The sequence below is a fragment of the Garra rufa genome, chromosome 19, assembly GCF_049309525.1.
Source record: "Garra rufa chromosome 19, GarRuf1.0, whole genome shotgun sequence".
Taxonomy (NCBI): Eukaryota; Metazoa; Chordata; class Actinopteri; order Cypriniformes; family Cyprinidae; genus Garra; species Garra rufa.
In genome coordinates this window covers 29,446,039-29,470,386 of record NC_133379.1, presented here as the reverse complement: position 1 = coordinate 29,470,386, position 24,348 = coordinate 29,446,039, and positions in this window count along the sequence as shown.

The following is a 24,348-nucleotide window of genomic DNA, read 5'->3' as shown; positions in this document are numbered from 1 at the left end:
GGATCAATTCATTTACCACCTCGTGCGACCTTCAATCTGCGGTGCTGGCTTTCTATAATCATATTAGCCAGAGACACAAGGGGTGCAGTCATGTTGTATTACACAAATGAGTCATGAAGGCTTATGAATTTCACACTGACGTCTGATTAAGACTCATTTGCAACACGACTGTGGTGCCTTAATAACTGAACCTGGGGCGGAATTGCAGCAAGAGGAACAGTGACCTCCATTAATACAAATGGCAAATTAATTGACATCCACAAAGTATAAAACAACGAGGGCATTAAAACAATGGTCTATCCATCATTAAGCCACAGACCAGCAGTGTCTCATTTGCTTTCTCCCCTAGCTGTCTTTCCCTCAGCTAAACTACTAAGAAAGATGGTTGGCAGCTGTGAAATTCAGACCCATAACTCATTCCAGCTAACAGGGGTGTGCAGAAAATAGAGCTTTATTATGTGAATAAGAACTAAATAGGAAGAAACACAACTAAATAGGAAGAAACACACAGAGAGGCCTGCTGATGTTAGTAGCAGGCCAAAGCTATTATAGGTAAACACAGAAGAGTTGGATTTTTATCTCACAATGACAACTATAACAATATAAATTGCTATCTCACAATAAATCTTAGAATATGACCTTTTACTGTAGCTCAAATCTGCAACTTTATAGCTCTCTCTCTGATGACCTTATATTGTCTCATAGTTGCAATTTTACAGCTCACAATATTGTTTTATCTCACAGTTCCTTCTTAATATCTCACAATATTTATCTCTCACAATTCTAACTCACAATATGACTGCATATCTTGCAATTCCAACTTCATGTGACAATATACAACATAATCTCAAGATAATTTGTATGTATTTTTAGGTAAAATGTGGTTTTACAAAATGTATATTTACTTTTCTTTTCACAGACACTAAAACATACAATATTTACATATCTACAGCATCTAAACGTACAAATGCTGACCTGTTTTCCGCATTAAAACGTACAATACTAACGTATTTACAGAATCTAAATTTACAAATACAGACATATTTTCAGCATTTAAACATACAATACTGAGGTATTGATGACACTTAAAACTTAAATTTACATATGAACAACTTTACACACTTTCAAAAGAATCCTTATGAATATTGAAATTGCAACATTTTGTTTTCAACAGCAATATTAAACTGTTTACTCATTTACTTAATATTAAAGGATAACATTTTATTCTGTTTTATTCTTCTTAGCGAATATTCAAAAATGTTTTCACTGCTATATTGTTACTAAAATGGTCATTTCCCTACATGTTTTGGTCAATTGCGTTTTATATCTTTTTACATTCACTATAAAATAAGGGGAAATTATGCACTGATACAAAATCTTAATGATATAAAATATCTGTAAATATTTAAAAAAATATTTTGCTAAAAATACTTACCAATGTTTGTTTAAACATTAGAATACATCCAAATTGTAAGTTTCAGCATCAATAAAAACTTACAAACTTTCCAAAAAATGTGTATGTAAATTGTATAATATCCAAGGTAGACATTTCTCATAATTCTGCAGTTAATTCTCTTGTTGTATTTTCAGAATGTTTTTGGAATCCAAATTTTCTTTGCAAAGGGCAAAAAGCTGATCATACTGATTTCAAACTTAAAGATTCATTAGTCTGAATATACATTGAACCAAAACTGTCACAACATTTTAGTTGATAATTCAGTATGCTTTATTTTTGACAAAACATCCCATGTTTCAGTAGTGACAGCACATTTTCAGTAGTGAGAGTAATGGTTTGGTAGAGACCACGTCACATTACAGAATTTTAACTCGCATACTAAAACACTACTAAAATACAAAATAATTGCATTCTCCCAAATTTGAGGATTATGTGTTGGTAGTGACTGTTTCGTTAGTGACAATTCTATGGAATAAAATCCAAAAAACAAAGATGTCAATATTAAAAAAAACAAAAAAAAAAACATTCACACTATAACATTATATTGTAGAACTTTATAGCTCACAATAAATCATTTTATATCTCATAATATTACTTATTATGGTATATATTTCTCAACTGCGACTCTGATTTTAACAAGTGTGCTAGAAAACCTCATTTGGTCCATGACAGCGCATTTGAGCATGTTTTGGGTAAATCCATTATATGATTCATCATATAAAAGCAAATTTCATGACTGAATGGCATTTACATTTACTGATAAGTGTTTCCCGTCCCCACTGAATAGCTAGAGGACATGTACAGTACTTACACATGAACAAATACAGAACTCTCCTTGAAGATAAGGACACTATTCAAGGAATATAAGCGGTTTCCATTCAGTTTGATAAAAGAGTTTTCTGACTTCATTCCTCTTGTATGTTTTTGAAACAGACAATTTAAGCATTTAGTCCTAGGGAAGGTCAGATACAGCACTTCTGAAAGTTTTCCAAGGATCTAAAGTAAAAACGTGTACAGTAATCAAAGCGTTAAAAGCACCAGACACTCCACCAAGGCACATTAGATTCGGTTATTTCATGCTATCTTCAATTCTAAGGAAGTTCTGTTGAAAAACTGTGTGGCTCATTAGCAATAAGAGATTTGGGATGCACTTCAAATTTGTAGATGCTTTATAAGATGGACTTAATGGCACTCACTGAGCTATGGAGCTAATGAGAAAGTTACCCAGTTCTTACAGAATTATCGTTTGAGCTAATTAGTTTACAACATTCGAGGAACAACTGCAGCCTGAGCCTCAATTAATAGGTTTTATGTGGGAAGCAAGGACTAATTGAGATAATAATCATATTAAATAGATTCATCACACAGAACTAATTTTCCCAAATGTAATTGCGAAATATTTCATATTAAGCTTGAGCAATTAAACGGGCCAAGCTTACAAAATAAAGCACACATAACGTCTAATGCTCTTGTCTGACTCTCTTTTATCATCATAATAAAAGCCTTAAACTTAATTACATAACTTGTAATAATACAAAGCAGGCATATGTGAGTCATGCTTGAATGTCCTTTTCTTTCAGGCTTGATCAAGCTGACAGGCTTGTCGTAAAGGAGACCGTTTGTCTCTGTCTGCAAATGCAAAGCCAATAGAGACTGTTGTATCTTCTTTTCTGTCTCTTAGGAGCAAAGACAGACACTGTGTTTCAGAAACGTCCTGTGAACCTGTCTCTGCTTTGCAACGAGCCAACATTGAGCTTTCATCAAAACTCCTCTGCAGCTATGCAGCAGAGGCATGAATTAAAGAGATGAAATGCTTGTATTCTACACTGCATACCCACTGCCTATTGAAGTTTTTTCTCACAAACACACAGTTGGAATGCTCACTGTATCTCCTGTCTGTGAAGCGTCTCTGTGAGCAGTGGAACAGGCTGCTTTGTGCTCGGCGCACAGTGAGATCCTTCCCACTCCTGCTCATCCATTTTTCTTTTTTAGGTTTATCGGAACTGGCTTCACATAAGGGTTTGACAATTCACATTTACAAGAGTTAATGCATGTAAAATGTTCTATTACACAGATTCAGCTGTTTTTTTATATATCTGATTTTCCCCTGTAGACTTAAAGGGATAGTTCACCCAAAAATGAAAATTTGATGTTTATCTGCTTACCCCCAGGGCATCCAAGATGTAGGTGACTTTGTTGCCTCAGAAAAACACAAACGAAGATTTTTAACGAAAACCTTTAAAAGTAAACGAAAACATGCACAGACAAATCCAAATTACATCCTGCGGCTCGTGACGATACAATGATGTCCTAAGACACGAAACAATCGGTTTTTGTGAGAAACTGAACAGTATTTATATCATTTTTTACCTTTGATACACAGCCATGTCCATCTCTCCTGAGCACGAGCTCATCATCCGGCTCGTGACATGTGAACGCGCTCTGGTGTAGAATATGCAAACGCCGTAAGTGATCTGTCGCATGTATACAACACTCATTGTTTACACAGTGCACAGAGATTGTGGGTATAGCTATTCAAAATGGTAATTACTTGCGCTTGTCCTGATTGTTCAAACCGATTTAAAGCTAAAAGATTACGTTTGCTTGCTCAAACTCATCCGGGACTTTTCACCGATTTCCCCTTACGGTGTTTGCGTTTTCTATGCAAGAGCGCGTGCATATGCCTGATGCTAATCTCGTGCTCATGACAGATGGACGTGGACGTGTATCAAAGGTAAAAAATGATATAAATACTGTTCAGTTTCTCGCAAAAATCGATCGTTTCGTGTCTTAGGACATCAATGTATCGTCACGAGTCGCAGGGTGTAATTTGGATTTGTCTGTGCATGTTTTTGTTTACTTTTAAAGGTCTGGTGCCATCTACGTCCATTATATGGCTGTCAGACTGCACCGGTTTTCGTAAAAAAAATCTTTGTTTGTGTTTTTCTGAGGATACAAAGTCACCTACATCTTGGATGCCCTGGGGGTAAGCAGATAAACATCAAATTTTCATTTTTGGGTGAATTATCCCTTTAATAAATGATTCATTGATTCAACTGATTTTGTAGATCAGAGCATATCAACAAAGAAGAAGATAAGTTCCCCTAGTGAAGTTTAACAAATCTCCAAAGTAGATTGTTTTGTTATTCAAAAACAAATGGAAAATTAAAGATGAATCTAATTAAATTAAATAATAATTAAATGAAATGCAATGAAAACTAAATTGCATTTAGGATGTTATTCAAAAAACATAAAACAAATTTAATTAAATAATAATTAAAAGAAATAATGAATGGATGCAATGGAAATTAAATTGTGAGAAAATGGAAAAACAAAGTGAAAAAATAAAATACAAAATTTTAATTCATCTAATTAAACAGGACTTATGTTATTAAAAAAATAATGGAAATTAAAGACAAATTCCTCTAGTAAAATAAAGATAAACCAAATTAAATTTAATAATTAAATGAAATAAAATGCAATGAAAACTAAATCATATTTAGAATGTTATTCAAAAAGAAAACAATAGAAAAATAAAGAAAATATAAAAAATAAACTTAAAAATTAAATTGAATTCAATTTAGAATGTTGTTCAAAAAGAATGGAAAATTAAAGATACGTTTCATTAGTTAAATTAAATTAATAATTAAATTAAATTAAATTCAAAGTTAAATAGTACTTAGAATGTAATTCAAAAAGAATGGAAAATTAAAGATACACTTCTCTAGTAAAATAAAGATAAATTGGATTTTTAAAAAAAATATTAAATCAAAAATTAAATTACATAGGATTTAGAATGTTCTTGAATAAAATTCAAGAATTCAAGATAAACTTTAGTAAAATAACGATAAATCAAATTAAATTAAATGTATTAAATAAAATGCCATGAAAACTAAATCGTACTTAGAATATTATTAAAATAGAAAACAATAAAAAAAACAAAGGAAAAAACTAAAATAAAATTACAAAATTAAATTAAAAATTAAATTGAATTAAATAGGAATGTCATTAAAAAATAATGAAATTAAAGATAAATTCCTCTTGTAAAATAAAGATAAACCAAATAAATTAAATAAAATGCAATGAAAACTATTTAGAATATTATTAAAAAAAATAAAAATAAACAAAAAACTTAGAAAATTAAAAAATGGAAAAGAAAAATTCCGTAAAAGTTAAATTAAATAAAAGTTCAATTAATAAAAAATAATACTTGAACAGAATGTTCAAAAAGAGTTACTAGTTATTACATTTTATTATAAATATTATTTAAAAAAATATCAAAAAATTAATTATTAAATAATAAATTTTTATATTATAAATTAAATTGTAAATTAAATTGTAAAATAAATTAAATTAAATTACAGTTAAATTAAAGTTAAGTTAAGTAAAGTTAAATTAAATTATTAAATTAAAAATAGGATTTAAAGCTTCTTTATAAATGCCTCTAAGCTTAGCAGACTATGAGAAATACGAGAAAAAACAAGAAATCTCCTAACTGATTTTGTTATGCAAATAACCCAAAAAATTATATAAAATATAAACCAAAAAAAAATCTCAACCGAAAAAAAAAAAAAAAAAAACACTTGTTTGAAGGTCATCTGGTCACTCTGCACAGCTAAACACTAGCTTAGCCAGAAAAAGTCCTGTACCAGCCGAGTAACTGTAATTTAGATGAACGACAATGTTAACAGGCAGCTTTCTCCAGGTAATGCAGACCTTCTCAGATCTAATGCAATCGATCAATCACTCAGGATACTGTTCTGTAATTCAGTCTGAAGGAGGATCAACGACCAATGTTTCAATGATGACCATGATTATTACTTTCAATTTATCACGCTTCGCTGTGAAAAAAAAAAGAGCACTCTACATTGGCTCATTCCTCCAAAATGAACTTTATCTCTCACAAACATTCTTCATCTCTAGTTGAGCTCAGGCGGAAAAAGTGCCTTGATGGATAGCTACCATTCCTGCTAACAAACCCGGGGCTGTTTGGACACCATGGGGTTCCTCTCAAATAACACCAGTGTGACATATAGTTCGCCTGAAGGGACGCACTTCAAGCTGAAAATCTACGTTGCGTGATTCAACCATAAGGTCTGGCACAGAATCTGCAAAGCTGAAGCCCTAGGGGTGCTCGTTCACAGTCTTGCATCCAACATGATCTTACTATCTCTTTAAAAAGTGACTCAGTCTTAGGTCGGCCTGCCACAGGGAATGTAGATTACGGAAGAAACAAAGCACATTTTATTTTAAACTTTTGAAAGCTTTTATAAAAATGTTTTCAAGAACTGTTTGTACTCTCATTTTCCACTTTTATCTGTTATTTTGCTATTTTCCAGGTGTTATTTTGTATTGCAAGGCTACAATTGTTCTTAAAACATGTCTCTCACATCACAATGGTTATACATATAATTTTGTAAGGTACTGACCACAGCTTTGCTTTTAGAAACATTCTTTTGAATTTACCAACCATCATATCCTTTATTCAAAAATGCTACATTATGTCATTTATTCTGTTCTTTACAATATAATTATACAATTTTTCATGCAAAAAGTATAAACATGTCAACCATTTCTCCTGAAGGAAGAAAAGCTATTATGTAGCAGCAAGCAAAACAGAAGTAACTGGCAGTGAAACAAACTGCACACTGAATGACATTAGCACTAACGCAACCTACTTATACAAAAAAAATACTTCCCTACAATCCTAAAGGAAGCTGAACACGTTCAACAAAGAAAAGCAAACATCAATTAAATTTGAAAAACAGAACAACATACCATTAAGTGGCAGAGTTCATTTCATCTTGTTTGCATTAAAATTAGCCTTTGGATAGTCTGTGTGTGCCAGGGGAGAAACTGGATTTCAATAATTTATAGGACGGCTAAAGGGAGAGCTTGGGGAAACAGCCTTTTGTGTTATTTGGAGGTGTAAATAATTCATAAAGTGTGAGGGAAGAATGACAGGTTAAACAGAGATGTATTGTTGACAAGGCTGCAGGCTATGTAGGCAACACTGGGAAACCCTGAGAGAGGTTTGGATGAAATATTTTCAGGATGTTTTCACTATATGTAGACAGAAAAGGAAATATTCATGTATAGGCCTAAATGTATAATATATTTCACACCAGGATGAGAAAGAAAACAGTCTACTGGTCAGAATCACACTCTGAATTGCCATCTTGTCCAATTGATCTGTTCTAAAAAAAATTGTAAGCAGTAGCTGGTTCAAAATACAGTGCTTTGGGCAAGAACTGATTCAGCTGCAGGGATTTTTCAAAATGAAAATGACTTGCTTTGGTCATGCACACAGGGGGTAATTTGAACCAAAAGCTGTTTTTATATAAAAGCAATGGCAGTGCCTTATTGTCACTGTAAATCACAGATTTCTTCATAGGTTGATTTAAGCTATGCAAATGAAGTATATAAATATTCATATAATTGTTTTTTGTTTTCAACTTTGGCACAGGATGTGAAAAATGGTCTACAGTCTTAAAAATAAAGGGGCTTCACAATGCCATCGAAGAACCTTTTTTTGTTTAAATGGTTCCATCAGGAAACTTTTAACATCTAAAGAACCTTTCCGTTTCATAAAAGGCAAAAGAAGTTTCTTCAGATTATAAAAGGATAAGAAAGAGATGGTTCTTTAAAGAACCTTTGACTGAATGGGTCTTTGTGGAAGCCATTTTTACTTTTTTTTTTTGTTGTTGTTAATTTACACTGCTGTAAGTTTAGGATCAGTAAGATTTACTATTGTTTTTTAAAGGAGTCTCTTATGCTCGCCAAGGCTACATTTATTTGATAAAAAAATACAGAAAAACAGTAATATTGTGAAATATTTTTAAAATTTAAAGTAACTATTTTCTATTTTATTATACTTTAAAAATAATTTATTCCTGTGATGCAAACTTGAATTTTAAGCATCATTACTCCAGCCTTCAGTGTCACATGATCCTTTAGAAATCATTCTAATATGCTGATTTATAATCAATGTTGGAAACAGTTGTGCTGCTTAACATTTTTTTTTAATCTAATTTAACACATATTTGCTAAATAAAAATATTAATTTCTTTCAAAAAAAAAAATGGACTGACCCCAAAATTTTGAACAGTAGTGTATACTGTTAGAAAACATTACTATTTTGAATAAATGCTGTTCTTTTAAACTTTATTCATTAAATAATCCTGAATAAAAGTATCACACGTTCTAATTTCTGAAAAATGATTTCTAGTAATGATGCTGAAAATTCAGCTTTGTATCACAAGGATCAATTATATTTTAAAATATAAAACTATTATTTTAAATTGTAATAATATTCCACAATATTACTGTATTTTTAAACTATTTTTTCTGTATTTTTTTTATCAAGTAAATGCAGCCTTGATGAGCATTAAAAAAAAAACATTAAAAATCTTACTGATCCCACACTTTTGAAGGGCAGTTGACTAACTAAATAAATAAATGGTACACAATTTAATTTTTTAAAATATGTGACCCTGGACCATAAAATCAGTCATAAGGGTCAATTTTCTAAAATTGAGATTTATACATCATCTGAAAGCTGACTAAATAAGCTTTCCAATGATGTACGGTTTGCAATAAGGTAGAATATTTGGCCGAGATACAACTATTTGAAAATCTGGAATCTCAGGGTGCAAAAAAATCCAAATATTGAAAAAAAATAAAAATAAAATAAAATAAAAAATCACCTTTGAGGTTGTCCCAGTGAAGCTCTTAGCAATGCATATTACTAATCAAAATAATTCATTTCAAAATCCAGAACATGATCTTTACTTAATATCCTAATGATTTTTGGCATAAAAAAAGAAAATGAATTATTTCGACCCATACAATGTATTTTCGGCTATTGCTACAAATATACCCGTGCTACCTAAGACTGGTTTTGTGGTCCAGGGTCACATATATTAAAATATTAAAAAAGTAAAATGTAATACAGCATCTCAGTAAAATATGTACTTACATTAATATGGTACAATATTACTCTTAGTCTCTTCATTCATCAAGGGCTCCTTCGTCTGAAAAAGTTTGAAGATCTGAGTTACTCTACCAAATACTACCTAAGATGAACAATCAAAATCTTTTCTAGTCACATCACATCCCACCCCTCACATCTCAGGAAGGGAAGAGCTGTTTTTATCCCCTGGAGAACCAAAACGTGTCTCGTGTGATAAGCTGACAATCAGAAAGACTGAGGCAAACCGTATAATTTAGTTTATTTCACAGAGGATTGCAATTTGTAGGCCCATCAAATGTACTGTTGTGAAGTTCAGTAAGCTACTGTCTTAAGATTTTTGTTTTTCAGGGGGAAGCTTTCAAAGCTTGACCTCACATGGTAGCTATGATTAGATTCTTCAAAGTCTCTTCTTGGTTGCTTTTGTAGAATATTCAAAAGACAGGATGGTATTAGTTAAAATGCCAAAAGCTGATGGAAAAAAGATAACGAGAGTAAATGTTAGAGTTCTACTTTACAGATTTGTAATACGATAATACGTTTCAATATGTAAAACTTTCGCCAAATTAGGGGTTAAAAATAGCCTGGGTGTCCCCATACTGCCTTGCGCAGCGCGATTTTATTCACGCTTCTAGTCAGTCTGGAAACCATGGACCTAATTTTCACCTAAGATAGGGAACCAATCACAGAACGGGGAGGGAGCAGCAAGACGATGACGCCTTCTATGCGACTCACCGAAGGATCCAGCATGGCAGCAGACGCAAAGTTATCTCAAAGAGTGGTACTTCTATACTCTTTGGTTATCTTTCGTGTCTACACTGGACGCGAGCGGCGCGACCCGACGCGACAAATGACATTAGAACGCAAGTTTATTTTGAAAAAAGAGCAACTTTTGGTGTTCGCTCTACATACGTCATCCGGGATAATTGAAACGATTGGCTATGAGCTACGCACAGGCGCATTTGATAGACATTCGTATCGCCCAATAAACGGCTCTGGGCATTCGTAAACCACGCCTCAAATACGAGAAAATGAACATGTGGTTCCCAGACCACGAATCATGACGAAGTCATAACGTGGTCTGGTGATAGCCAGGCTAGGTTAAAAAAGGAATTTTTTTAATATGTGGATTTTTTTTTATACACTGCCAGTCAAAAGTTTTTGAACAGTAAGATTTTTAATGTTTTTTAAAGAAGTCTCTTCTGCTCACCAAGCCTGCATTTATTTGATTCCAAAGTACAGCAAAAACAGTAACATTTTGAAATATTTTTACTATTTAAAATAACTGCTTTCTATTGTAATATATTTTAAAATGTAATTTAATTCTGTGATCAAAGCTACATTTTCTGCATCATTACTCCAGTCTTCAGTGTCTCATGATCTTTCAGAAATCATTCTAATATTCTGATTATTATTATTATTATATTGAAAACAGATGAGTATAATTTTTTCAGGTTTGTCTGATGAATAAAAAGTTCAAAAACAGCATTCATCTGAAATCTAACATTATAAATGTCCTTATTATCAATTTTGAACAATTCAAAGTAGGGCTGTGCAATATATCGAACGATATTGTGAGGCGCGTTTAGTCAATGAAGCCGGTGCTTTGATTAGTAGTAAATCTCCATCACGTGCGTTCCGCTCAGGTTCCGCTGGAGCGGCAATTGATACACAGAGACGTAAATCTCTGACAAGCTACGCCATATCGAGCTTAATATCGCATTCGATATTTAGCGCGATATGGCATAGCTTGTCAGAGATTTACGTCTCTGTGTATCAATTGCCGCTCCAGCGGAACCTGAGTGGAACGCACGTGATGGAGATTTACTACTAATCAAAGCACCGGCTTCATTGACTAAACGAGCCTCACAATATCGTTCGATATATTGCACAGCCCTAATTCAAAGCATCCTCACTAAATAAAAGTAATAATTTTCTTTCTTCCCCTAAATATATTACAAAAGCTTTTTATTTCTGATAATGCTGATCGTTCTATTCATCAAAGAATCCTAAAAAAAAAAAAAAAAAAAAAAAAAAAACACTCAACTGTTTTAAATATTAATAATAATTAAAAAAAATGTTTCTTGAAGAGCGTATCATCATATTAGAATGATTTCGGAAGCATCACGTAACACTGAAGACTGGAGTAATGATGCAGAAAATGTAGCTTTTATCACAGGAATAAATTACATTTTAATATATATTCAAATAGCAAGCAGATATTTTAAATAGTAAAAATATTTCACAATATTACTGCTTTTGCTTCATGTTGGAGCAAATAAATCCTTCGTGAGCAGAAGAGACTTCTTTAAAAACATTCAATTCTTACGGTTCAAAAACTTTTGACTGATAGTGTACATTTTCAAAAAGTTGCACTTCTCTCTCTATTTCTCTAAATATTACACAACAACTAGTGGAGAACAAAAATAATTTCATTATACTGAACAACAAACAACCTGAATAGGCTGAATAAAACTAGACAGTTGAACTTCAACATTAGATGGTCTTTCTTCAACTTTCTGTGACAGGTACATACTTAGATAAACAGCTAAATGGGCCCCATTGGCAAAAATAAATAAATAATACAGAAAAAAAATTAAATAAGATAATGCACAGTCTAGCAGGTAGTAAACACACCACAACAAGTCCACAATTCTCCTGTGTTTTGTAAAAAGGGCAAAAAACTAAAAATAAACAATACAGATTCCTGGATGATAATAAATATTTATGACAGTTACCTTTTTTAATTTATCAGCCCCTGGCAGGTGTAGCAAAATGTTCATTTGGACCCTGAATGGACATACCTGGCCTTTTTCTGAACCTTTCAATCTGTGCTTATGAAATATTATTTGGATAGATAATTTGCTTCATTTTCTAAATTGCCGCATGGGATTTGCAGTTTAGATCTAAATGACAAATTGAACGGAAAGACAAATCACAACATCCAGTTAATTTCACTAATTACATCAGTGGGAAATGAGATGGCGTTCATTTGCACGGTTACCGACCTATCCTAATGTGAGCAGACAGGACTCTATTTAGTCAACAGGGATTCCCACTCCAAATCAGTTCATATTCAGCTCACCACTACTATAATTACTATTCAAATAAATTTAACCCAACGTGCACAATTCAGGAATCCTCACATTCAGTTTTTCATCAATTTGCACGCTGTTACAGTCAAATCATAAAGGGATTGTCTAGCCCTTCTGAATCTAGAAAGTCACTCCCGTCTTGCTGTCCACCATGGCATGATGGACAAATTACTCGCCCCCACTTTCTCTGAAAACACGACGCAGTAAACACAGACTGCCACTCACTGGAATTAGTCCTGACAGCCGTGTCATAGGCCCTCTCATCTCTCCAGGGTGCATAACGACTCCAGATGAAGTTAAGATTTGGAAATAATTCGGCAAAAGGGGTTTTAAAATTGAATGACACGGGTGTAATTTGGATCACCAATGCCAGAGGAAGAATCTAACACTGGAAAAAGTTTTTCTGAGATTCAGATGACAACACAATAAGAAAACACATAACAATAATTCCCAGTATAAATGAAAATGCACTCATAAATGCAGTATTATATAGAGATGTTGTCATTCCTGCAATAACTTGGAGCATAGGCTCTGAAAACTAACCAAATAACACATCAAAATATTGTCACAAAGGCCTTGTATCTTGCAGCATGGCTGTATCAAAGCTTTTAAATCAGTATTATTGTCATATCTGATTTCATCTAGCAGGATATTTAAAAAAAGTAAAAAACCTTGAAAATCAAAACTGGGAAGTCTCAAAAGGTGGTGTCAAATTTTAGAGCTAAATAATGCACCGTTATTATCTAACAGCAGTTAAATTCTTGTTTTTTTTCTTGTGCAGTCATAGGTCCTTTACAATTAAACCACAAACCAGAGCACAAACCCAAATACAATTTGTCAACTAATAAACCCATTCATCATTTGATTGCAATCTTAAAAAATGCATCAATCTTTGCTGAGATGAATTAGGTGTTCTGTTGAGCAAGAAAAAAGTTTAGGTTTTGGCACCGCTGCAGTTGTATACACTTAATAAAACCCTATAATCGAAGTAGATGGACTTATATTGAAAAAGCACGTTCACTTATTCTTTGCTGGGTTGCAATCACTAAACTAATGTGATAGTATAATTGTAGCCTAGAAAATCAAGCTTAATTCTATGTAATTCAGAACTTAATGAAATTTGGATCTAGGTTGGTGCAGCCAACTGCAAGCTGTTCAAGGAACAAAAGAAAAACAGCAGTGAGCCGCCACCTGAGTTTAAGGGAAATGAAGATAGAATAAAAGGAAAATACACAAAATGCTCAGTCAGGCATGCCACAGTACCATTAGCTTGTCCTGCTTACTCAAACAGCAGAAGCTCCCTGCTGAATAGCCCCAGCTAGATGAGCTGCTCTGGCCCATAATTCCTCAGGGCTTTGGACAACGGGCGCAGCTTGTGAGCAGAATGCGGAGAAATACTTAGCATGAAGGATGTTTTCTTGTGTCATGTGGCTATTTGATGTGCAGACTGCAAATCAAATCTTCAATTAGCTTTGTTAATGACTAAAAATGCTAAAAAAAAAATCTGACCGTGCTGTTAGATTCACACCGAGATGGAGTTGTACTTAAATCTTCAAAAACACTGTGGAGTTGATTATGTCCTGCTCTGTCATCTCACCATGAGCGTCTATTTCATGATGCCAATAAAAATGGAAAAAGTTGATTAAATATTTACTGAAATCTGGGCTAGTATGCATCAAGAACAAAAGCACTAGATTTACAAGTAATACATTTGCAACCACCCATTCGGGTAACACTTTTAAACAATATAATAAATCAAAAGACCCACATATATACAAGCTGACAATGCCTACAGTCTGTAATATCACAAAAGCATTGCTATTTTGAGAAAAACAAGCAGGCAAACTATTTAGCTGTCAGTCAGCAATGTTCAACTTCAGGAGGCCACACATAATCAAAGCAAATTATAACACAATAATGTTCTGTGTTAGAATTACTTTTATTTAAGCAAAATTCCTTTGATCCCTTCGGGTGTAAGAGAATAAACTTATTAGGAGCCATTAGGGGAAAATTGCATGCGGTTTCAAAGGCTCATTAGCACACATCCATATCAATTGAAGGCTCTAACAATAACACAATCAAAAACGTAATCACCGGTTTTGGGGCTATTAAATGCACCATTCAAAAAGTAAACGTGGCTGGAAATTATAAAACTGACATTTTTAATTTAATTTTGAAAGTTAAAATTAGACTTCTGATTTACAACTGCACAATGCGCATTTAGTACAATTGTACAACAGTATTTAGTACTTGTCTTATGGACAAGTGTGTAGATGAGGAATGAGGAAAAAAAATATCAGTGTTGATAAGGATTTATGCAATGGCAGTCAATAAAACACTGACCACTATTAAAGGATTAGTTTACTTCCAGAATAAAAAGTTCCTAAACATTTACTCACCCCACTCATGTCAATCCATGATGTTCATGTCTTTCTTCCTTCAGTCAAAAAGAAATTAAAGGAGTAGTTCACTTCGAGAAAAAAAAAACAGATAATGTACTTCCCCCTTGTCATCCAAGATGTTCATGTCTTTTTTCTTTAGTCGTAAAGAAATTATGTTTTTTGAGGAAAACACTTAAGGTTTCACTGTGCCCAATGCCCATAGTGTATGATTGCAGAAAATATATATACATTTGTATTGAACATTTATAGGAGCAACAGATTTTGTGTGAAAATAAATCATAAATAAATCACAAGTCACCAGCATGGGGTAAAAGACACACAATATTGATACATATACTTAAGCTAAAGTTTTTCGACATGTCAACTGTCATGTACTGGAATACACAGTTCACACAGAGCTAGATGAGTGTTTGAGGTTAGAAAGTATATAAATAGTAATTTTTTTTAGAAAATAACCCATCGTTTTGCTAGATAAGACCCTTCTTCCTTGGCATGGAATATTTAGAGCCCTTTGAAGCTGCATTTAAACTGCATTTTGGAAGTTCAAACTTGGGGGCACCATAGAAGTCAATTATATGGAGAGAAATTCTAAAATGTTTTCCTCAAAAAACAATTTCTTTACGACTGAAGAAAGAAAGACATGAACATCTTGGATGACAAGGGGGTAAGTACATTATCTGTAAATGTTTGTTCTGGAAGCGAACTACTCCTTTAAGGTTTTTGAGTAAAAAAAACTTTTCTCCATATAGTGGACTTTAATTGAACCCAATGAGTTGAAGGTCCAAACTGAAGTTTCAATGCAGCTTCAAAGGGCTCTACAAAATTCTAGCCAATGAATAAAGGTAAGCAAAATAACCACAAGCATTTGTGGTTTAAAAGTATATACTATTTTTTTTTTATTTTTTTTTTGAAAATAACTGATCATTTCGCTAGACAAAAGAAAAGTCTTAGAATGTTTTCCTCAATAAACAATTTCTTTTCGACTGAAGAAAGAAACACATTAACATCTTGGATGACATGGGGGTGAGTAAATTATCAGGAAACTTTTATTCTGGAAGTGAAGCAAGCTAACTTTATAAGCACAACATTTATAACAGTGACAGAATAATAAAAGTTATTATACTATATCGAAAGTACTACAGCAATACAGCAAAACAAAACTTTTTCTTTCATTCATATGCAAGAAGTTTGATGTTTGTTTAGAAGAAACCCACATCATCACAAACAATCAAGAGCAATAAGAATTTGATCACAACATTCCAATAAGCAAGCCCATATTTCAGCATAACATATTCTTAGCAGTGGCCTAAACAAATCATGCTAGCAGGCAGAAAATAAACAGAGCTTCATGTTCAATTGGTTCTGCGTCTGAAGCAGACAATGCTCTGAAAGAGACTTCAAACGGAATTCACAAAACCAAAGTGAATTCTCCCCGGGAGTTGCATGCTTTCACTTGAATGGCGACTCGCCTTTAAAGCGACAACCACTCTAAGGTTTGACTGCTTTGCAGTTTGGGAGTGGAGTGGTTTGGCTCTGAAGTGCAGGTGGGCAGGAGAGGAGGTCTGGAATGGCACTAGTGGCAAATGCCCTCCTGTCAAGGAGGTTGGGTACATCAGCAACTTGCTTTGTAACTAGGACTGCACTCTGTGCTCCTCCAAACAAAAAAACTTTTCAAAGACTTATTCAGGCGAACTAAAAATAAAACTGGACGTCTAAGTAAATGTGAACGTTGCAACACAACATACTTCGATGATTGATAGATATTGGGTCTTTTTGTGGTTAGACTGAATCTCCTTTTAAGTTTGAGCTTGCATTGTAAAAACCAAAAGCGCTAAGGTCGCTTGCAGCTGGTTTCCTATAAATGAACTGGGTTTGGTTCATTTAAAGTGTACTATGTGAAAACATTTCATGACTGCAAAACAACTGATGCAAGGCCTCTGGTCAATGAACCCAAGCAGCTTTGCCTAATGAGAAGGACTGTAGAAAAGGATGAAGAGACTCTGTAAACATCAACACTTGGAAATATATTCTGATGCCCGCTGTGACGACCCAATCATTTTGGAGGAAAAACATGAATTAGAGAAAATACAAGAAAAAGATACTGAGTGAGGTAAAATAACATGAATAAACAAACAGATATTTGTTTTTACCAAGCGGCAACCTCCCACTCTCTCTATTGAAACCAACACGGAAGTGACTTAAACTGCAATTCATTGACTGGCTGCAAAAGGGAGTTAGCCCCATTGACTCCCCATGTTAAAATTCCCAACTTTACAGCATAAAAAAGTATGTTTACAGCCTGGTTCAATATGGTTTTGGTCTATATAGCTAGTTTTGCCCTTCATGTCAACTGTGAGGGGGGTGAATTTTTTTTATAACTCATCCGTTTAAGTTATATTTAGCCTTAAAGTTCAGCATAATTAAGGGCGTAGCCACTTGAGTGACAGGGGGATTGCCGCTGCTGTCACCACTGTCGAGCTAGGCGGGCGTGGTTTCAGCAACCAGCTCCACCCACGTCCCGCCTTTTTGCCCATTTTTTATTATACGGGAGTGACGCGATTCCAAGATGGCGACGGCCGAATCCCGCCCACTATGAGCTTCAAAATAGCGCTTCAGAATCCTACGGGTGACGTCATGGACACTACGTCCATATTTTTTTACAGTCTATGGTTTTTACTGAATAACACAGGGCTCGAAAATTGCGACCGTTTTGGTCGCATATGCTCCCAAAATTTAATCCGCGCGACCTCAAATTATATTTGGGAGCATTTGTGCGAGTGCAAGAAATGATTGTGTTGCGACTTGGTTTAATTTCTTTACAAAACTTTCGCTAGCCTAACTACTGCACAGACTGTTTTGAGCTGATACAGTGACAGGTTCGCCGTTCTCTCTTTTGATTGTGGACAATTAAAAGGTCTCCACAATCTGCTTTTGAAGAAATCTACTATATGTCGTGCTACAGCGTACATTCTGTCAGATACAATTCTGCCGCCTCCGTCTCAATATACTGTACAACGCGGCATACATTCACATCAAATGATAACTCAGCGGCAGAGTTCCACTCACGCAGGGGCGTAATTTCCACTCGGGACACACTTTTCAAAATCACGTTTGTGTCCTCCCACTTTCAATTGGTTTTGTTAAAGTAATCTCTGGTATTGTGGAATGCACGCTCAGCGCCGCCGATTTTCGAACGATCATTAAAACGAAACCAATAGTAAAACGCGCACGCGCATTCAAATACAATTTTAATACCCCACGTTTAGAGAGCGACTCCCCAATGCGTGCAAATTAGGCTACATAAAATATCTAGGCTGTTATTAATATGTGGGCTATAATAAGTTGTGTAGTGTCTATAGCTCTGTATCATGCTTGAAAAATTCGGTCTCTATTTGCACTTTGAATATTGAAAGAGTAGCCTATTTTGATCATGCCTGCATTTATTGTCTACACCAGTCATTCCCAAAGGCGGGGTCCCGACCCACAAGTGGGTCGCGGGAAATATTGTATGGGTCGCCAAGTCGAGCACTATTTTTCAGTGCGCTATAAACTCTTGATTAAAATTTATATGTGTAGTTCACCTATTAGCCACACGAGGGAGCTCGTTGTTTTCTTCTTCTGCTTTCTTTTTTTTGTTGTTGTTCTTTAGCTGCGCTCTGCATCGCCTGTTTCATACTCCGTCCGCAGTGCGTATGCGTTGCGTATTTTTTTCCGCACCCATGTTAACGGATTGGAGCGTTCACACTGCACGCGGTTGCTGTCTAGCAATGCATCCAAAAAGCAGTGCGTTTGCAGCAGAGCAGCGATCGTTTCGGCAGAGTCTATTTTTTGCTGTGCTGCAAGCGTTGCATGTGCTGAATTAAAGTGACAGCGCATTGTTCGCTGTAAAAATGAACATGTATTGACACGAAAATATCCCATAAATGCATATAAATGAAGTCCACTTTTTCACAGTCAACACGTGGCTTTTTGGCTAGGTTTAAAATAAGGAAAAGTGCTTTTTTAAAGAAAAAGGCAACATAATACGTGCACTTGTCCAGGCAGTTCTTTAAAGCATTGTTTTTAATAAAGATTTAATGCGAAAGAAAAGCATGAGAGCCGACTGTTTCTGTCTGTGGTAAGTTTTAATTAAAATATTTTTGATAGCCCAATTTCAATTAGAAAAGGAAGCTATAGCCTCCCTATGTTGTGTTTAAATGTGTTGCAACTTGCTTGAACAACTTAATATACAAATCTAGAAGTCAAGTGCATTGAATAATATGTTGTTTTTTATTGAGTTTAAACGTGAAAATGTCTGTTACTGTATTAGTGTACTGTGATAAAAGAGGATCACAATGATGAAAAAGCACTTGTGGATTTGAAATCAAAATAACGGATAAATATTGTGTTTGTGGTAAACAGCATTTTCTGCAAATCTGCATTTTACTTAAATAAAAAAAAGTGTCAAATATCTGTATCTCTTTTAAATAGTTAAGTGGAAGCATGACCTTAAAAATGGTCACACATATTTTGTTAATGCATAAATTCTCTTCGTGATATATAAACTATATGGGCTTAATGTTTATTGGGTCACAAGGATTTATCGACTTTAAAATGTGGGTCCCCAGAAAAAAAGTTTGGGAAACACTGGTCTACACGACTAAGAAAGAACTGTGTCGTTTATTTTTTGTTGTTTACACTGTAGATTGTTTAAAAATGCAGTGGTTGCCTAAAAAAATTAAATGGCTACCTATAATAGAGAAAACAAACATCTTGTTCATGTACTCATATTTTCATTCATTCTTGTCCCTTGCTTAGGCCGTAAAATAAATATATAAAAAAGGCTTTCAGAATCAGCCCATTTTCTTGTAAACATCTGCAATCAGAATCGACCATGAAGAATCAAGATCGGCGCATCACTAAAAAGAAATTAGGTGCTCCTAAAAAATTTTTGGTGCTCCTAACTTTTTGAAGTTGGGAGCACCAGTGCTACCAAGTAAAAAAGTTAATTTCGAGCCCTGTAACAGCTTCAGTCTGTCAAGTTAAAAACATTGATACAGACTACATCTCTCAAATTAATATGTTTTAAACATAAATCTAAGAGAATTTAGTAATCAAGCTAATAGCTAAAATATATACATATACATAATACAACAAATACTCCAACACCTTTTCTTTTTAAGCCTTGCAATATATAAAAATGACTAGTGAAATGTGTGTGTGTGTGTGTGTGTGTGTGTGTGTGTGTGTGTGTGTGTGTGTGTGTGTGTGTGTGTGTGTGTGTGTGTTTTAAAAAGATGTTGTAAAAATATTGACTCTCGTTTCATATATTATTTTTGTCCTAAGTATACATTTGAGCATGTACATGTTAAATTATCATGGGATATTAACATCTCTGCAGAAGGAATGGGGTGGTCTAAAGCGGAGATTATATATATTCAGCATAATCCACTCATCCAGAGGATTTTAATTATGGGATAAACGCTATCGTTCTCTGCACCTGCCAAAAGAAGCCTCCATACCAAGACACAAATTCTCCCCTTATCACAAGAGAGGTTTTATTTATTTATGCCTATTTATTTATTTAATTATTTTTGTTTGCAGCAAGAAGCAAGTGCTGAGCTGTTACAGCTCATTAAAATAAAAATAGTAAACTATTCAAGCTCCTAATATTAGAAGAGAATATTTAATACAATAACGTGTTTTGTATTTCAAAGGACCAAAGCTTTCTTTAAACTTCCTCTGATTTTTATCACTCTGATTTTCTTCATCAGATATGTTGCTTGCCCATCACAACTATTTCATCTGTTTTTATTCCAATGCAATTATAGATGTGTGGTTGTTTACATTTTCTTTCCAAAGCTGAGATAAATTGACTTTATTGCATTATCGCACTAAAATATCAGATTTTTGTAGAAAAATATCTTAACCGGCTTGGTATGTTTTCTTACTCAAAATAATATTGCCTTGATTTTAAACACTGCAGGCAGACAACAGAAAGAAACAATCTGACCAAAGAGAGAGAGAGAGAGAGAAGAGAGAGCAAGAGTGAGCAGAAGAGTAGCTGAAAAACAGCAATTTTTTGTGAAATAATCATTGTTTTGCACCAAATTTCTAGCATGTGGCTTTAGGCATGTAAATTGCTCTTCTACTGGTTGTGGTTTTATTATTTGCACTGGTGTTGTTTTTTGTTTTCCTGTTAAGGGTGTTTTGTACAGGCAATGTATGAATTAGTTTAAAACTTTTGTTTGAAAGTTGTGTTGAAATGACTCATAAATGGAACAAACGCCAAATGAGCTGACACCTCATTAATACTGATGAGCTAGACTGCTAAGGTTTATAAAGTGTCTAACTTTTATTCTTATTGCCCTGCTTAATCATGAATATTCTGGATGGTATACATTATTAACATAGTTTTTAGATCTTACACAAATCAGATTAAAGAAAAACACATCAGACAAGAAGGCCTTTGACAAGAGTGTGTGTGCAGTGCTCTGCCGTCCAACCTACTAGACTGACTCCCCTTTTAATTAGTCGGGCCATTACAAGTACACATAGCCAGCACAAGGCTTCCTTCATCAAACACAAAGCGATCAAAGCCTGTGATGAAGAAGAGAGAAGAGGTTATTCATTACCTTGATTATTAGTCAATAAAACAAATCAGAACACTGCCCTCTGATCCATATGCATGGTATAATGAGAAGGGGAAAATGTTAATTTTATAGTCTAAGTATGAAGCTAAGGATTAGAGGATGTGAAAAAGGAGTTTATTATCATTCCAAAGCTTTTTCTCTTTTCCCCAAGTTGTCCGTTTTTATCTAGATTACAGGGTTCAATGTAAAAGAAAATGATTGCTATAATAATACAAAATTACAAAAGGTATGATAATGCTCGCGGCTGGCTGTGTCCCGTAGACGAATGTGCAATGCAGAGACATTAGTCTGTGCAAAAACATTGCAGTAATAAAAGAGTTAATTTGCTTTTATTTAATTGCATGAGTTTGTGCAAGTATTCAAGTCTCAAGCCAGTTATTGCCTTCACTGTGATTCAGGATTGCCTGGCGGCACTTTCCACAACTTTGGTGTCCCATTGCTGTCTTGTTAAAGCATTAAAAGCACAAATCCTATATTTCTTTAATGGGAACAGATGTGTTAGATAAGAAGGTATTTAATTTACATAGCATGCAATGTGGGTTGTTTGAAAGGTTTATTTTGACCTATCCCACCTCAGATACATTTAGTATGTCACACATTTTCTACATACACTACCATTCAAATGTTTGTGGACAGTAAGATTTGTAATGTTTTTAAATTAGTCTCTTCTGCTCACCAAGTGCGCATTTATTTGATCAAAAATACAGTAAAACAGTAATATTGTGTACTATTTAAAAATAACTGTTTTCTATTTAAATATATTTTAAAATGTAATTTATTCCTGTGATCAAAGCAAAATTTTCTGCATCGATACTCCAGTCTTCAGTGTCACATGATCCTTCAGAAATAATAGAAAAATAATACTTTTATTTAGCAAGGATGCTTTAAAATGACCAAAAGTGATGATAAAGACATTTATATTGTTACAAAAAGATTTTTATTTCAGATAAATGACTGCACTTTCTATTCATCAAAGAAACCTGGAAAAAAAATACTCAGCTGTTTTCAACATATTATTTTTAATTTTCTTTAGAGCAGTAAATCAGAATATTAGAATGATTTCTGAAGGATTATGTGACTGGAGTAATGATGCTAAAAATTCAGCTTTGAAATCACAGGAATAAATTAAATTACATTTTAAAATATATTCAAATAGAAAACAGTTATTTTAAATATTAATTTTAATTTTAAACAGATCAAATAAATGCAGGCTTGGTAAGTAGAAGAGACTTCTTTAAAAACATTAAAAATGTTTGACTGGGAGTGTAACCCTATTACCTGTGATTTCAAGAATGTGATTTGTCCACATTACCAAAAGAAAAAAAAAATACTTCAAATACTTGAAAACTGCAACACCTAGGAAGTGACATTATTTGGTAAGGTAAACAAGAAATTCTCATTCCATTTTCTACATTTTTTCAAATATTGTTGACTGGATTCATTAAGCTTAAAAATACAATCAAAGATATAAGAAAAAAATGGTCTGAATGGACCTTGTTTTTTTAATTCTTTTAATTTTTTAAGTTCTTTATTATTTATACATTTATTATCATTTACTACTTATATAAAAAATGTGACCTGAGTTTTAATCATCCATTCTAAATCATCCACCTAATCATCTAGTCATCCATTTCTAAAGGATAATAAACTCAATGTTTGTAAAAACAGGCATTTGTTAAAAAGGAAAAGGTCTTTATTTTTAAAGTTCTTATGTAACCCATCTGTGGAAAGTGCCTTGTACTTGTCAAGCCAAACCCATGCTTCCCAACTATGCAGAGGGATAACTAAGTGTCTCAGTGAACAAAACAAAAACACTTTCATGACCACAACATAGACATTGTTTACTACAGAAGTGGTGAAGTTCATGAGGAAACACATCCCAAGAAACAAGTCAGAGGAGCAGCAACACACAAGGACAAATGCGGTCATCTTTTGAATATCTGCCCCTCTGTGCTTTGTGCTATCTCACACCTCCATGGTAACAACTAGAATAAATCAGAAGAGACGAGCGAGGCCATAGAAGCTGCAAAAACAAACAAAGAGAAAAGACATTTTAACAATCTCAGGTTTCAAAACAAAGGGGAGACTACAGGAGAAAAGACACTGACTGTGAGAGATAAACAACAGATAATAATAACAAATATGAAGGAAGTAAAAACAGACATCTGAATGTGACATTTTTCATTACCCACTCAGTGGGAAGATGCCACTACAGAAAGTCGAGTAAACGAATGATTCAGCCCCCCTGAGATGGACTGCCAAAAATGGGGAGCTGGCAGGAGGAGATATAGCCAAAGTATTCAGCTCTACGCTCATTTCGCATCCATGGACGACAGTGATGTACGGCCCTGGTAAAGACGCATATAGAATAAGATTCCTGCTAATTGGCTGGAGTGTGAACGAAGATCTGTGAAAATGTATGAGAGAAGTTTCTTCTAGAATGTCCTCACTCATTGTATGTGGGTTTCATACTCGCACACATCCGCTCAGATAATAATTTACTGCTATTTTCTGCTAGGCACAGAAAGATAAATGGTTTCCGATTCCATACACGCAGAGAAGGAAAGTGTATATGGAGCTTCTCATCGTTTATTATTCCTCAACTCTGAGCGAAAGTACAACTGCCAGATTGAAAACTTCTGCAGTTAATTTCCAACATACAAATAGCCTACCAGAATTTGTTAATTAGAAATTTAATTTATTAATTATCTCCGCGGGTCTGCTGGGATGAAGCAGTGGGCTTATTATGAAGTAATTGCTCACAGTTTAAGGTCTATTTCACAGATGAGCAGCC